Raw genomic sequence first — 16,445 nt, forward strand, 5'->3', positions numbered from 1 at the left:
GTGCGTGATAGGGGATATGATATATCCACTCAATACCATGTTCTTTTGCCCAATTACTTATCAGATTGTTTTTAAAATGAGTCCCATTGTCTGACTCAATTCTTTCTGGAGTGCCATGTCGCCACAAGACTTGCCTTTCAAGGCCCAGAATGGTATTCCGGGCAGTGGCATGAGGTACAGCATAGGTTTCCAACCATCCGGTGCTTGCTTCCACCATTGTAAGCACATAGCGCTTACCCTGGCGAGTTTGAGGGAGTGTGATGTAATCAACTTGCCAAGCTTCCCCATATTTATATTTCAGCCATCGTCCCCCATACCACAAAGGTTTTAACCGTTTAGCTTGCTTGATTTCGGCGCATGTTTCACAGTCATGGATAACCTGCGCAATAGCGTCCATGGTTAAATCCACGCCTCGGTCACGTGCCCATTTATATGTTGCATCCCTTCCTTGATGACCTGAAGTGTCATGGGCCCACCGAGCTAAGAATAGTTCACCTTTATGTTCCCAGTCCAAGTCTGTCTGGAAAATTTCAGCAGCCTGATCTGCTTGCTGATTGTTTTGATGTTCCTCAGTGGCCCGACCCATGGGTACATGGGCATCTACGTGACGTACCTTTACGACTAGGTTTGATAGCCGGTCGGCAATATCTTGCCACAGCTCAGCAGCCCAGATGGGTTTACCTCTGCGCTGCCAGTTGCTCTGCTTCCACTGCTTTAGCCACCCCCACAGAGCATTTGCCACCATCCATGAGTCAGTATAAAGATAGAGTATTGGCCACTTTTCTCGTTCAGCAATGTCCAATGCCAGCTGGATGGCTTTTACCTCTGCAAATTGACTCGATTCACCTTGTCCTTCAGCAGCTTCCGCGACTCGTCGTGTAGGACTCCATACAGCAGCTTTCCACCTTCGATGTTTTCCTACAATACGACAAGACCCATCAGTAAACAAGGCATACTGTTTCTCATTATCTGAGAGTTCATTATATGGTGGAGCTTCCTCAGCACGTGTCACCACCTCCTCTGGTGGCATCCCAAAGTCTTTGCCTTCGGGCCAATTTGTGATCACTTCTACGATTCCTGGGCGATTTGGGTTTCCTATTCGAGCTCGCTGCGTGATTAAGGCAACCCACTTACTCCAGGTAGTATCGGTGGCATGATGAGTAGAAGGAACTTTACCCTTGAACATCCATCCCAGTACTGGTAATGGGGGCGCCAGGAGGAGCTGTGCCTCAGGACCAATTACTTCTGAAGCAGCTCTAACTCCTTCCTATGCTGCCAAGATTTCTTTCTCAGTTGGAGTATAGTTGGCCTCGGAGCCTTTATATCCCCGACTCCAGAATCCCAGGGGTCGACCTCGAGTCTCCCCTGGTGCTTTCTGCCAAAGGCTCCAGGTAGGGCCATTGTCCCCGGCTGCGGTGTAGAGCACATTTTTAATGTTCCGTCCAGTTCGGACTGGTCCAAGGGCTACTGCATGCACAATCTCTTGTTTAATTTGCTCAAAGGCTTGTCGTTGCTCAGGGCCCCACATAAACTCATTTTTCTTTCGAGTCACTTCATAGAGAGGTTTCACAATCTGACTGTAAGCTGGAATATGCATTCTCCAGAAACCCACAACACCTAAAAAGGCTTGTGTTTCCTTTTTGTTAGTAGGTGGGGACATAGATGTTATTCGGTTAATTATATCCATTGGGATCTGGCGACGGCCATCTTGCCACTTAATTCCCAAAAACTGGATTTCTCGTGCAGGTCCCTTGACCTTACCTCTTTTAATGGCAAAACCTGCTTTCAGAAGAATCTTAATTATTTTCCTACCTTTGTGGAAAACTTCTTCTGCTGAATTACCCCACACAATGATGTCATCGATGTATTGTAGGTGTTCTGGAGCTCCACCCTTCTCCAGTGCAGTCTGGATCAGTCCATGGCAAACAGTAGGGCTGTGTTTCCACCCCTGGGGCAGTCGATTCCAGGTGTACTGGACACCCCTCCAGGTGAAAGCAAACTGTGGCCTGCACTCTGCTGCTAAAGGAATAGAGAAAAAGCCATGAGCAATGTCAATTGTAGCATACCATTGGGCTGCCTTTGACTCCAGTTCATACTGAAGCTGTAGCATGTCTGGCACAGCAGCACTCAGTGGTGGTGTGACTTCATTCAGGCCACGATAGTCTACTGTTAATCTCCAGTCCCCATCAGACTTTCGCACTGGCCATATAGGGCTGTTAAAGGGTGAGCGAGTTCTGCTGATCCCTCCTTGGCTCTCTAGCCGGCGAATCAGGTTATGGGTGGGAATCAGGGAGTCTCGGTTGGTGCGATACTGTCGTCGATGCACTGTGGCAGTAGCAATTGGCACCTGCTGATCTTCAACCCTCAGCAGTCCCACAACAGAAGGGTCATCTGAAAGACCGGGTAAGGTAGACAGCTGTGTAACATCCTCAGTCTCTACAGCTGCTATACCAAAAGCCCACCGATACCCTTTTGGGTCTCTAAAATACCCTCTCTTGAGATAGTCTATGCCAAGGATGCACGGAGCATCTGGACCAGTAACAATGGGGTGTTTCTCCCATTTATTCCCAGTTAGGCTCACTTCAGCCTCTAATACAGTCAGTTCTTGAGATCCGCCTGTCACTCCAGAAATGGTGACAGTTTCTGCCCCTTTATGATTCGATGGCAATAGGGTACACTGTGCACCAGTGTCCACCAGGGCTTTATACTTTTGTGGCTCTCATGTGCCAGGCCATCGAATCCACACAGTCCAATAAAGTCGGTTGTCCCTCTCCTCCTCCTGGCTGGAGGCAGGGCACCTCTAATGTTGACCGTAGTACCTATGATTATCAGATTGGTTCCTACCTGGTCCGTAGGATCGCCTACCGTAGGTTGGAGCAGCCTTCTTCCTGTCAGAATCCTTTCTCCTATCTGCTTCATTTTGCAACTCAAGCACCCGTGCCTGTAGGGCTGAGGTAGGTTCTCCATCCCTCTTCTTCATGTCTTCACCATATTCACAGAGGCAAACCCACAGGATATCTCGCATCAGCTTTGATTTGTCTTGAGTCGGAGGGTGGTTTTTCTCTTGAGTAGGAGGGCGTTTCCTCTTAGCAGCTGCAACATGAGTCTGTACAGGGAAAGAATGGAGTTTTTCCTCCACCTTGGTTAGTTTATCAAACAGTTTATCGGTTTGCTCAACTAATTTCTGAGTCATTTGCTCTATTTTCTCAGTCAGTTTCTCAGTCATTTTCTCGGTGGTCACAGTCAGCTTCTCAGTCATTTTCTCAGTCATTTTCTCGGTGGTTGCAGTCAGCTTCTCAGTCATTTTCTCGGTGGTCACAGTCAGCTTTTCTATGGCTGCCACAGAAAAGGGACGAGAGAGACTGTCTTCATACTGTCGTACCTTATTAACCACTTCATTTACAGTTGGTGTGTCAGTATCAGATCCTCCCCAGACCATTGTTGACAATGTGTGGGAATATGTTGATGGTGCACTTTGTACAAACTTTTTTAGCATAGATTGTTTGCATGGCATTTCATCAGGGTCTACAATCACTTGCCCATCACTATAAATCACCTCTCGCACAGCCATTTCTCTCAGGTACTTAATACCTTTTTCCATGTTGGTCCATTTACTTGGACGGCATTCGATATCGTCCTTAAAGGGATACCTGCGCTTTATGGCTGACACCAGTCGCCTCCAGAGACTGAGAGTGCTTGTCTTTCTCCCAATCTCTTTATCAATACCTCCATCCTTGGCCAGATTTCCTAATTGCCTAGCTTCTCTGCCATCTCAGTCTAGGGTATCTGCCCCACTATCCCAGCATCGGAGCAACCAGGAGACAAGTGTTTCACCTTCATGACGACTAAAGTCCTTCCTGATATTTCTCAGATCTTTCCTAGAGAAGGATTTAACAACTACCTCTACATCTGAGTCCTCCTGTGGTGAGGCTGCCCTAGAAGGGGCCTCTCCAGCATCTGCTCTAGAAGAACTCTGGCCTTTGTCTGTTTTCAAAGGTCTCTTTCCCTTATCTGGTCTTGAAGGACCCTCCCCTGGATCTTGTTCAGAACCCTCCCCCAAGCTATCTGACTTGAGGTGGTCTTTGTCGTAAGGGGTAGGGGAAGGAGTTGACCTCTTCTTCTTCCTCCTGGTTACCGGGGCAGCTTGTACCGATTTTGATGGAGTTTGAGTAGGTTTGGTACTGGTTGTAGTGGCTGCAGTAGCTTGTGCCGGGACGGGCGGCGGAGGGGCCGGTGTTGTTGCGGTGGGGGGGGCGGCTGCCGGTGGTGCCGGTGCCGTTGCAGGCGGCGGCGGCGGCGGAGGCGCCTGTGCCGTGGTGGTTGGGGGGGCGGCTGCCGGTGGTGCCGGTGCAGGCGGCGGCGGCGGTGGTGCCGGTGCCGTTGCAGGCGGCGGCGGCGGAGGAGGCGCCTGTGCCGTTGCGGTGGGGGAGGCGGCTGCCGGTGGTGCCGTTGCTCTGGGGGGGGCGGCTGCGGCCGGGCCGGGCGGGGGCGCGGTTTGTGCCGCTGCAGATCGCCGAGCGGCTGCGCGGGTCTGAGTGGCGGCAGCGCACGGTACCCTACAGCTACCCCAGCACAGATGTTTCACAATAAACCACCCCTGCACCACATTCAGAAGCACCGACAACAAAATCACGATCTTAACAAGATAACAATCCTTATCCTCAGAGCCCAAAAGGTTTCCATGCCCCAGCTCTGAGGGTGTCACATCAGCATAAGTATCAAAGGGCGAAGTAAACATTCCCCAGGTAGAACCGACAGTATAATTAATAACAGAATCCATCACCTGATGCCCGAGATATACAGGTAGAGCCGTTACCCAACTCATCGTGTTATACATCTGAATTGCGAACCACACCAACATAGCACCTTTAAACCTTCGCATAAAAAGACAAAGAATAAATGAAGTTTGCAACACATTTGACAGGTTAGACCAAGCTGACTGCATTAAGGTCCAACAAAGCTGTTTAAAGGCATGATACATGATTTCCTCTAAGAACGACATGATGCAAGCTGTCTGTTCTAATCTCTGAGCAAGTTGGAATTCAAACTATTTGGACAATTTATCACAGCTCTGGTGGAGCACTGTTCGGGCCCCACGTTGGGCGCCAATTAATCTGTCGTGGTTTAGGCCAAATCCACCACTGGGGACCCGAGGGACCCCAGACGGGACCGACAGATGCTCCCCTCTACCCCTCTACAAAGAGAGAGGCAGAGGAGGAAAAAGAGACTTAAGAGTTTAGAAGAAACTAAACTACTTTAATGAAGTATTAATAATAAAATAAAAAGAAATAATGAAAAATATATACAAAACCGTATCAAGCTCCCGAGATGACAATCACGTCACCGGCTGGCACTGGGGCAGTCCCAGGCTGGACTCAGTGGCGGACGGGAACTGGATTCCGGATCTGGAGTCAGGATTGGGATCACAGGCAGAGAGAGTCCTCCTCAGACGTCGGCCATTGAAGGAAGAGCACTGACCCTTTGATCCCTCAGCTTTTATACTGAGCATGAGGCAGATGGGATGGAATACCCTGTTGGTCAGTTTTGGGTCACCTGTCCTGTCCGCTCCTCCCTGCAGGTGGGACCCCACTATGCTTTTCCGCTTCCGACCCTCCAACGTGGCAAATAACAAAGTTGGTTGGCCTTGGCTGTTATGACAATAAGTGTAAGCAGGAGCCTCTCTGCATACCATGCCTGGGCATCAGCTATAAACAATTGGCCTTATCACTCTGAGAGAGTGAACACTGTCTGCACAATATGCAGTTAATTTCAGTTGTTAGAAGAGGCCCAGCTAAGAAGCGAAGTTACTGAACAAAATTGGTTCTGTTTTACCTCAAACCAGGACACCTGTGTGCTCACAAGTGGAATATCCGCACTTAGATAACGTGAGCCTGGGATGGGCTCAGGGACACCTTATTGTCCTGGTTTGAGCGACACAGGACTAATTTCTCTTCTAACACTTGGGAAAACTGCACTTTTAGAAGACTCCAGTGTCTGAATTTGTGAAAATATTTACTTTACAGCCAGCTATGGTGTGTGGGTCTCAAGGTCTCAGTGTTTTCGAGCTAGCCAGGTGCAGGGATGAGGAGGAGCGAGACCCGGGCACTTGACCCAAGCTGGCCAACAGGGTTAGTTCATACCATCAGCGTCACACTCATTATAAATTAGAAAGTTTGCTGCGAAGTTCTCTCTCTCCCTTGATGGCTGCCATCCTGAGAACTTCGTGCCCTGGTGCCGGAGCCCTGAGCCCTTCCCTTCCTCCTGAAGCCGTAGCACTCGCAGTGTCCCACATTTGCTGTCTGCTGCTGGGAGTGCACAGCTTCCTACTGATAGAATTGGCTGAGTATAATCTTTGCATATTCTGTATTGGTGTCGGGATCAATATCGGTTCTTTACTGCTGTTAATGTTAATTATCTAATCTTATTCTATTAAATCTGTTTATACTTCAGCTCTCGGGTTTTCTTGTTTTTCCCGATTTCCCTTTCCCAGGTGGGGAGGGGTCATCGGGTGATAGAATGATTGTCTAAATGACAACAGATTGTTATGGGTCTCTCAAACCAAAATTTGGCGCCCAATGTGGTATTGTAATGGGTTTGGCACTCAATGTGATATTTTGCACTTAATTTACATAGTGCTGGGAGAACTATAGGTTTTAATTGGAAAATTCTGAAGGGTTGAAGTTTTAAAAAGATTTTATTGTATTCCTCGAAAAGTCACTATGACTCTGTTGGAATGGTTTCGAAGGAACCTGGTCAGAGTTCTCCGCTATCTTTGTATAAACTTAGGTCAGGAGCTATCAGAGCTGTGGGGGAGGTCATTGCTGTTTCTCTCTCCTTTAGGGCAGCTTATCGTTTCTCAGTGTGGACTCAAAAACGTTGCCTTGTTATTTTGTGTGGCGGTGTTTTGCTCTGTTATCAGGTCGTTTGTAATCTTTTCGTTATTTGTCACCTATGTAATGGCATCTCAAAAATCACAGAGGTCAGACCATCTCGGGACGGTGGGAGGCCACTGTTGACCATTGTGCATTGGGTTATGTTACGGGCCATTTAGCAAAGGAGGGGATGTCTCTTGAGAATTTGTATATACCAATGTCATCAATAGTAACAGTTTTTGAGAGTTTGGAATACCCTTGGAATCTTTTGATTGTTGTGCTCAGGTTGTTAAGTTTTGAGGGTTTGATCTTATTCATTGTCTGGATCTGTGGTAGAGGGAAACGTCCGGCAGAGACCCCGCCGGCTCCTACCGTGCACAGACACCACCAGCCTCTATGGCAGGCGGTGATGTCATCCAGACTCCGCCGTCTGAGATCCTGCCGGCTCCTATGACAGCCCCCACCGAACCCCTGCTGTACACCGTACCGGCACAGCCCCTGCCAGCCCCCCCGACGGACATCCCACCTGCACACCCCCTGCCAGCCCCCCCGACGGACATCCCGCCTGCACAGCCCCTGCCAACCCCCCCGACGGACATCATGCCTGTGATGAAACAGGAAAAAAGGACTTCACTGAGAGGTTCAAATTAACCATTTCTTTGGACTTCACTCACAGGTCCAATACGTCACTATTGCAAGTTCTGTGTGTGCGGTGGCGATTACACTATTGTGGTTTAAAAGAAATTAGCGGGATCCACTATTGCACGTTACAAATGATCCCGACAAGTGACAACACAAACCACAAGGGCGCTAGATATTAATACCTTAGAAGAGCGCACCAGTCACAAACTCAATCGCATGCCCTATACCGTATGGATGTTTCTTAGTCACTTACCCTCTCTCTCTCAGGTGAGGTCGCTCAATCCCGGGGAAGTTACCCTGTACAGCGTCCTGGATGGGGGTGGGGGGAGGATCTCCTAGGGGCCATCTGTATCATTGGAAGATTCCCCATCTTTCTACCGAAACCCTGTGGTTTATATTTCCTGATGCTTTCCTACAGTACGACAAGACCCATCAGTAACCAGAGCATGCTGGTTCTCATTAGCTGAGAGAATGAGAGTTCATGATATGGTGGAGCTTCCTCAGCACATGTCACCATCTCCTCTGGTGGCATCCCAAAGGCCTTGCCTTTGGGCCAATTTGTGATCACTTCTACCATTCCTGGGCAATTAGGGTTTCCTGTTTGAGCTCGCTGTGTGATTAAGGCAACCCACTTACTCCAGGGTAGCATCGGTGGCGTGATGAGTAGAGGGAACTTTACCCTTGAACATCCAGCTCAGTCCTGGTAATGGGGGCGCCAGGAGGAGCTGTGCCTCAGGACCAGGTGGTGTGACTTCATTCAGGCCACGATAGTCTACTGTTAGTCTCCAGTCCCCATCAGACTTTTGCACTGGTCATATGGGGCTGTTCAAGGGTGAGCGAGTTTTGCTGATCACTCCTTGGCTCTCTAGCTGTCGGTGGGAATGAGGGAGTCCCAGTTGGTGCGATACTGCCGTCGATGCACCGTGGCAGTAGCAATTGGCACCTGCTGATCTTTACGCTGGGCACCAGTGCCCACTAGGGCTTTATACTTTTGTGGCTCTCATGTGCCAGGCCATCGAATCCACACAGTCCAATAAATCCGGTTGTCCCTCTCCTCCTCCTGGCTGGAGGCAGGGCACCTCTACTGTTGACCGTAGTACCTACGATTATCAGATTGGTTCCTACCTGGTCCGTAGGATGGCCTACCATAGGTCAGAGCAGCCTTCCAGTTCTCCCTCCCACTTCCTCATGTCCTCTCCATAGTTGCAGAGGCAAAGACACAGGACATCTCAGAGCGGGTTCTATTGGTCTTGAGTCAGAGGGTGGTTTTTCTCTCGAGTAGGGGGCTGTTTTTTCTCAGCAGCTGCAACGTGGGTGTGTGGCCACTACTCTAGAAGGCGAATTGGCGGTGTAACTCGGGCAGTGATGGCTTTGGCAGACACTCAGTGAGTCACTGCACCTCCTGCTACCCCCTGTAGGTTGCTACTGAGAAGAGCTGGCACTTTGCTCTTGCCTTGGTCTTGGAGGAGAGGTTATTGGCAGCTGTGAGCCGGCTGCCAGGAGAGACAGGGAGCAGGAGCTGTCTGCGACTTGGCCTGCTGCAAAAAAAGGCCAGAGTGGGTGTTGTAAGAGCAGGGCCCTGGGAGAGCCCGGAGAAGCCACGTCCCTTGGGCTGATGGGCAGCGGGCACCCATTGGGCTTCTTTAGCCCTCAGACAGAGGCAGCTCTTTTGAGGGGACAGTTCTCAGAGATCTTGCAAGTCTTTGCCCATATAGGGTCATTGGATTTCCACAGCAGGTGTCCCAAAGAGAGGTATGAGTACAGGTCTCCTGCCATGCAGCTGCCATAAGGCCATGGCTTCTCCTCAAGGTGGCCTGGATGGCGCAAGTGCGTGCCTTGAATTGGAGACATCTCCAAAGCTTTCTGGAACCTCGCTGCACGTGTGACCTGTGCTGGGTGAAGGTTGTGCAGGTGCTGCGAGGGTATGGAGAATGAGCCTGGTGCTCGTACAGGAGGCAGAGCCCTGCTCGGCAGTCGTGGCACTTGTTCCCTGTGCACAGGGCTCCCCACTTGGGCAGGGTCCTAGCCACCTCTCGGGGGTCACCCAAGGGCTGTCGGGCTACCGGGGCGTGCTTTGTGTACGGCTCCCAAGGAAGGCACTGCAGGCTCCCTACCTATGGAGCCACCCAGGCGATGTGCAGAGCTGTGGAGGGGGACAAGTGATTGCCATTGCCCCAGCGCTGGAGCAGAGACAGGTGGCAGCCTTAGCTCCAGAATCAGTGAAAGCAGAGCCCAGCACATCAGCTCTTCAGCAAAACGCTCCACCACTCTGGGGCAGCCGAGCGCTCAGCACCCTATGCCCGCCTTCCCCCCAAAACTGATGCCCACACACGCACAGACGCACGTCTGTGTGTGAAACAAATGATTTATTGACATCTATGTACAGAGTAAAGCTCCGCGAGGGACAGGGCGGTGGCTGTGCCCGTGGTAACAGGAGTCTCTGTCGCAAGGCTCCTTGCAAGGGCGACTCCAGCCGCATCGCGTCCCACTCCCCAGAGTGTGGTTCTGCTGCAGAGGAAAGGTGTGGCAGCAGTTCCCAGAGCCGACTGAGTAGCGTGTTGTGCGTGCCCAGCGTGCTCAGTTCCGCAGCACCAGCTCCCAGGGGAGTATCTAGGGGACACTAAGAGAGCTCCGTGCGTGAGGAGCTCTTTCGGTGTCCGTAGAAGAGCAGGCTTGTGAGCCGATCTTGCAGCTCATCGGCCTCACGCATTGCCTTGGCGTGGGCAGCCGGGTCGTGCAGCAGGCGCTGGAAGAGGTTGAGTGGCTCCGCTGTTTGGAGGGCTGGGGGCAAGACAATGTCCTCGGGCATGTTCTCGTTCGCAAAGAAGAAGTGGTCGAGGCGTTTGTCGTGCAGGCAGCCGCGCAGGTACCACAGGATATCCTGCAGCCGCATGAGGAATTCCCTCCTGCTCCAGCTCGACACTGGTAAGGTGTTGAGGAGGTGCATGGCAACTGTCTTGAAGGTAGTGGTGGAAAAGCTGGTGCCCAGCAGGATAGCAGCGAAGAGCTGGAGGCATTTGAGGTGGGAGGTGTCGTGTGGGGCCTGCCTGGCCACATGTCTGAAGAACTTCACCTCTGCCACTGCATAGCTCTCTACCCACGTTGTGCTGGTGGTGAGGATGGCCTCTGTAGTCTCCCGGCTGCTCAGGAAGATGTCTGAGTCACCTCGCCGCACCCCAAACGTGATGTCAACGAGGAGGCTTTTCCTGGAGGCGTTCGTCAGCTGCAGCTTGCAGGAGCGGCTGGAAGGCAGCACCTTCATGCTGTAGCGCCGTGCCTGAGGCATCTCTTCCCAGGCTGAGCTCACCAGGTTCTGCAACCACTGGGCGGTTTTGTGCACATCCAGGTAGGAGCCGGTGCAGAGGGTGCCGAGGAGGCTGGCAGACAGATTTTTCCTCAGCTCCTCCTCCTGGGGGTAGTGGAGGTAGAACGGTGTGTTCTCCACCAGCTGATCCCTGCTGCAGGTACACGCCAGCTCCACGCGGACGCGGGAGTTCTTTGCCGGCATCTCCGCCACAGTGCCCAGCTCCAGGTGGAAAACGTGCCCACGGGGGGGCTTAAGGGGCACAAGCAGGCGGTACACAGCATCACGCCCACGGGGACTCCAACCTTCAAAGGCACTGCCCACCCCGATGGCTGGCTGCAGGACTGGGAAGAAAGTATTGGACATGCGCTCTTGCAAGACAGCCAGGAGGTCGCCCACCAGCTCCTCCACCACGCAGCTCCTGTAGGCCAGGCGCTGCACTGATGAACGGATGCGCTTTGAAACCCTCCCAAACACACGCTTCTCATAGTCGCCAGAACCTTCTCCTGCACATTGTTCGTTGCTGCACTCTGTGCTGCTGCTGCTGCCTGAGCTCTCCTCTGCAGCGCTGCTGCCTGGCTGGGGGCTCCTTTTGCTGAGGCACCAGCAGAACCTGAAGATCAGGACGAGGACTGCAGCGAGCGCCCAGACCTGCCAGTGCTGCAAGGCAGCAAAGAGCAGGTCTCCCCAGGCCGAGGCACTCTGCTCCATGTCCTGCAGCAGCCGAGTCTTGGGCTGGTTCAGCTGCTGCGCGTGCTGCCGCATGTGCCCGCAGGTGGCCTCACCCAGCTCCTGGCAGACCATGTGCAGGAGCTGGAGGATGCTCTGCACGAGCAAGGTGAGGAAGGTTGTGTCAGCCATGGCCTGTGGGAGGAGGGAGAGAAGGGGTTTAGTGGGGCTGGGAGGGCAGGAGGTGGTGGCGCAAGGGCCCTGCCGCTGCACTGCAGGGAGCTGGGGGCAGGCAGGAGAGGGGGCGAGACAGCTGGGGGGCAGCAAGGCCTGCGCCCAGCCCCGGCGGCGGCGGTGGCAGCGTGCCCGGCCCCAGGCGCTCCCGCCAGCAGCTGGGCCCTTGATGCAGGATGAGAACCCACCCCCCCGGGGGCCCGCCGTTCTGCCCGGGCCCCGCTCCGGCCCAGCCTCCCGCCGCCTGCGCACTCACCTCTGGCTCAGGCTGTGCTGGGGCAGCGCTGCCTGCGGGCGCCTTTTATAGCTGCCCCCATTGTGACGCGGCCCCTCTGATGTCACAAGCGCCAGAGCGCATCACCGGCACAGCCGCCAACCAGCCCCCCCGCCTCAGCGCCTCACAGCTGCCCCCGGCAACCAGAGCCCCGACAGACACAGAGTACAGGCCCAGCCGGCAGGACAGGGCTGCCAGTTGCTCTGCTTCCACTGCTTTAACCGCCCCCGCAGAGCATTTGCTGCCGTCCCGGAGTCAGGAGAGAGAGAGAGTCTTGGCCACTTTTCTCCTTCAGCAACAGCTAACGCCAGCTGGACGGCTTTTCCCTCTGCAGATTGACTCCGCTCACCTTGTCCTTGAGCAGCTTCTGCCACTCGTCCTGTAGGACTCCACACCGCAGCATTCCACCTTCGATGCTTTCCTACAGTACGACAAGGCCCATCAGTAATCAGAGAGCATGCTGGTTCTCATTAGCTGAGAGAATGAGAGTTCATGATATGGTGGAGCTTCCTCAGCACGTGTCACCACCTCCTCTGGTGGCACCCCAAAGGCCTTGCCTTCGGGCCAATTTGTGATCACTTCTACCATTCCTGGGCAATTAGGGTTTCCTGTTTGAGCTCGCTGCGTGATTAAGGCAACCCACTTACTCCAGGGTAGCATCGGTGGTGTGATGAGTAGAGGGAACTTTACCCTTGAACATCCAGCTCAGTCCTGGTAATGGGGGCGCCAGGAGGAGCTGTGCCTCAGGACCAATTACTTCTGAAGCAGCTCTAACTCCTTCCTATGCTGCCAAGATTTCTTTCTCAGTTGGAGTATAGTTGGCCTCGGAGCCTTTATATCCTCAACCCCAGAATTCCAGGGGTCGGCCTCGAGTCTCCCCTGGTGCTTTCTGCCAGAGGCTCCAGGCAGGGCCATTGTCCCCGGCTGCGGTGGAGAGCACATTTGTAACGTCCCGTCCAGTTTGGACTGGTCCAAGGGCTACTGCATGCACAATCTCTTCTTTAATTTGCTCAAAGGCTTGTCGTTGCTCAGGGCCCCACACAAACTCCTTTTTCTTTTGCGTTGCTTCATAGAGAGGTGTCACAAGCTGACCGTAACCTGCAAGATGCATTCTCCAGAGACCCACACCACCTAAGAAGGCTCGTGTTTCCTTTTTGTTAGGAGGTGGGGACATCGCTGTTATTTTGTTAATCCTATGCATTGGGATCTGGCGACGGCCATCTTGCCACTTAATTCCCAAAAACTGGATTTCTTGTGCAGGTCCCTTGACCTTACCTCTTTTAATAGCAAAACCTGCTTTCAGAAGAATCTTAATTATTTCCCTACCTTTGTGGAAAACTTCTGCTGCTGAATTACCCCACACAACGATGTCATGCATGTATTGTAGGTGTTCTGCAGCTCCACCCTTCTCCAGTGCAGTCTGGGTCAGTCCATGGCAAACAGTAGGGCTGTGTTTCCACCCCTGGGGCAGTGGATTCCAGGTGCACTGGACACCCCTCCAGGTGAAAGCAAACTGTGGCCTGCACTCTGCCGCTAAAGGAATAGAGAAAAAGGCATGAGCAATGTCAGTTGTAGCATACCATTGGGCTGCCTTTGACTCCAGTTCATACTGAAGTTGTAGCATATCTGGCACAGCAGCACTCAGTGGTGGTGTAACTTCATTCAGGCCACGACAGTCTACTGTTAATCTCCAGTGCCCATCAGACTTTCGCACTGCCCATATAGGGCTGTTAAAGGGTGAGCGAGTTCTGCTGATCACTCCTTGGCTCTCTAGCCAGCGAATCAGGTTATGGGTGGGAATCGGGGAGTCTCGGTTGGTGCGATACAGTCGTCGATGCACCATGGCAGTAGCAATTGGCACCTGCTGATCTTCAACCCTCAGCAGTCCCACAACAGAAGGGTCATCTGAAAGACCGGGTAAGGTAGACAGCTGTGTAACATCCTCAGTCTCTACAGCTGCTATACCAAAAGCCCACCGATACCCTTTTGGGTCTTTAAAATACCCTCTCTTGAGATATGCCAAGGATGCACAGAGCATCTGGACCAGTAACAATGGGGTGTTTCTCCCATTTATTCCCAGTTAAGCTCACTTCAGCTTCTAATACAGTCAGTTCTTGAGATCCGCCTGTCACTCCAGAAATGGTGACAGTTTCTGCCCCTTTATGACTCAATGGCAATAGGGTACACTGTGCACCAGTGTCCACTAGGGCTTTATACTTTTGTGGCTCTCATGTGCCAAGCCGTCGAATCCACACAGTCCAATAAATTCGGTTGTCCCTCTCCTCCTCCTGGCTGGAGGCAGGGCACCTCTAATGTTGACCGTAGTACCTACGATTATCAGATCGTTTCCTACCTGGTCCGTAGGATCGCCTACCGTAGGTCGGAGCAGCCTTCCTCCTGTAAGAATCCTTTCTCCTATCTGCTTCATTTTGCAGCTCAAGCACCCGTGCCTGTAGGGCTGAGGTAGGTTCTCCATCCCACTTCTTCATGTCTTCTCCATATTCACAGAGGCAAACCCACAGGATATCTCGCATTGGGTTTGATTTGTCTTGAGTCGGAGGGTGCTTTTTCTCTTGAGTAGGAGGGCGTTTCCTCTTAGCAGCTGCAACATGAGTCTGCACAGGGAAAGAATGGAGTTTTTCCTCCACCTTGGTTAGTTTATCAAACAGTTTATCGGTTTGCTCAACTAATTTCTGGGTCATTTGCTCTATTTTCTCAGTCAGTTTCTCAGTCATTTTCTCGGTGGTCACAGTCAGCTTTTCTATGGCTGCCACAGAGAAGGGACGAGAGAGACTGTCTTCTTACTGTCGTACCTTCTTAACCCCTTCATTTACAGTTGGTGTGTCAGTATCAGATCCTCCCCAGACCATTGTTGACAATGGGTGGGAATATGTTGATGGTGCAATTTGTACAAACTTTTTGAGCATAGACCGTTTGCATGGCATTTCATCAGGGTCTACTGTCGCTTGCCCATCACTATAAATCACCTCTCTCACAGCCATTTCTCTCAGGTACTTAATACCTTTTCCCATGTTGGTCCATTTACTTGGACGGCATTCGATATCGTCCTTAAAGGGACACCTGCGCTTTATGGCTGACACCAGTCGCCTCCAGAGACTGAGAGTGCTTGTCTTTCTCCCAATCTCTTTATCAATCCCTCCATCCTTGGCCAGGTTTCCCAATCGCCTAGCTTCTCTGCCATCTCAGTCTAGGGTATCTGCCCCGCTATCCCAGCATCGGAGCAACCAGGAGACAAGTGTTTCACCTTCATGACGACTAAAGTCCTTCCTGATATTTCTCAGATCTTTCATAGAGAAGGATTTAACAACTCCCTCTACATCTGAGTCCTCCTGTGGTGAGGCTGCCCCAGAAGGGGCCTCTGCAGCATCTGCTCTAGAAGGACTCTCACCTCTGTCTGTTTTCAAAGGTCTCTTTCCCTTATCTGGTCTTGAAGGACCCTCCCCTGGATCTTGTTCAGAACTCTCCCCCAAGCTATGTGACTTGAGGTGGTCTTTGTGGTAAGGGGCAGGGGAAGGAGTTGACCTCCTCTTCCTGCTCCTGGTTCCCGGGGCGGCTTGTACCGATTTTGATGGAGTTGGAGTAGTTTTGGTACTGGTTGTAGTGGCTGCAGTAGGTTGTGCCGGGAGAGGCGGCGGCGTGGCTTGTGCCGCTGCAGGGGGGGGGCACGGCTTGTGCCGGGACGGGCGGCGGAGGGGCCGGTGTTGTTGCAGTGGGGGGGGCGGCTGCCAGTGATGCCGGTGCCGCTGTGGTGGGGGGGCGGTTGCGGCCGGGCCGGGCGGGGCTGCGGTTTGCACCGCTGCAGATCGCCGAGCGGCTGCGCGGGTCTGAGTGGCGGCAGCGCATGGTCCCCTACGGCTTCCCCTGTGCCCATGTTTCCTATGAAACCACCCCTGCAACACATTCAGGAGCACCAACAACAAAATCACGATCTTGAGAAGGTACCAGAGCCCAAAAGGTTTCCATGCCCCAGCTCTGAGGGTGTCACATCAGCATAAGTATCAAAGGGCGAAGTAAAGGCACTGGGGCAGTCCCAGGCTGGACTCAGTGACGGACAGGAACTGGATTCCGGATCTGGATTCAGGATTGGGATCACAGGCAGACAAACAGAGTCCTCCTCAGACGTCGGCCATTGAAGGAAGACCGCTGACCCTTTGATCCCTCAGCTTTTATACTGAGCATGAGGCAGATGGGATGGAATACCCTGTTGGTCAGTTTGGGGTCACCTGTCCTGTCCGCTCCTCCCCGCAGGTGGGACCCCACTATGCTTTTCCGCTTCCGACCCTCCAATGGGGCAAATCACAAAGTTGTTTGGCCGTGGGGGTTATAGCAATGAGTATAAGCAAGAGCCTCTCTGCATCCCATGCCCGGGCATCAGCTGTAAACATTGCTCTTATCGCTCTGAGAGAGTGAACGCTGACGGCACAATATG

This window comes from Vanellus vanellus (genome assembly GCF_965231255.1).
Source record: "Vanellus vanellus genome assembly, contig: HAP1_SCAFFOLD_69, whole genome shotgun sequence".
NCBI lineage: Eukaryota > Metazoa > Chordata > Aves > Charadriiformes > Charadriidae > Vanellus > Vanellus vanellus.